The sequence below is a fragment of the Pygoscelis adeliae genome, unplaced genomic scaffold (assembly GCF_000699105.1).
Source record: "Pygoscelis adeliae isolate BGI_AS28 unplaced genomic scaffold, ASM69910v1 Scaffold171, whole genome shotgun sequence".
In the NCBI taxonomy this organism is placed as follows: Eukaryota; Metazoa; Chordata; class Aves; order Sphenisciformes; family Spheniscidae; genus Pygoscelis; species Pygoscelis adeliae.
In genome coordinates, this window is record NW_008824186.1 from 4,816,907 (window position 1) to 4,817,621 (window position 715).

Consider the following 715-nt stretch of genomic DNA (forward strand, 5'->3'; position numbering starts at 1 on the left):
CCATTTTCCACCTTTCTTTCACATTTTTGCCTTGTTTTTTTTTCCCATTTTCTCTATGGAACACACATATTCTTGGTTGTCATGGCCGTCTTCCTGGTTTTTTTTATTTTTTAATAACTAACTAATGTATACCTCCCCCCCATCCCACCCTATTGCAATACATTATTTGAAACCAGGAGCTTGAAAATTTTAAATTAATTTCAAGATTTGATAGATTGGATGTCTGGCAGATAATTGGGATCATTTCATATATACTGTTTACAAAATATATACTGTTTACAAACTGCTTTATTTATTTATTCTAGAATTTTAATTACACTTCATTACAAAAAAAAAAAAAAGGAAAGAAGAGAATTCTGTACCTGTAGATATTTTATGAAGAGTATATTCCTTATTCCTTGTGTCAATCGCTAACCTGCAAGTAGTAAGAAAGGGCAGTGTGAATATTCTGCCTATGCTGAACGTAGATTGTTGCTTGAGAAGCCACAGTTTTTAATTTCCTGACTCTTATGCTGTTGGCTTTGCAACCTATTACATTAACACTAGGTTTCTCAAGCATTTTTGCTTCTTTGTTTTCTTTTAGAGCCAGTGCACACCCTATTAAATACATACTGGCTGAAAGAAAATGTTTTATATTGTATACGTTCATAATTAATTTCTTATTTTTACTAATTAAAGGGAGAATCAAGTGAATCAATTTGTTTCAAGTGTGGAG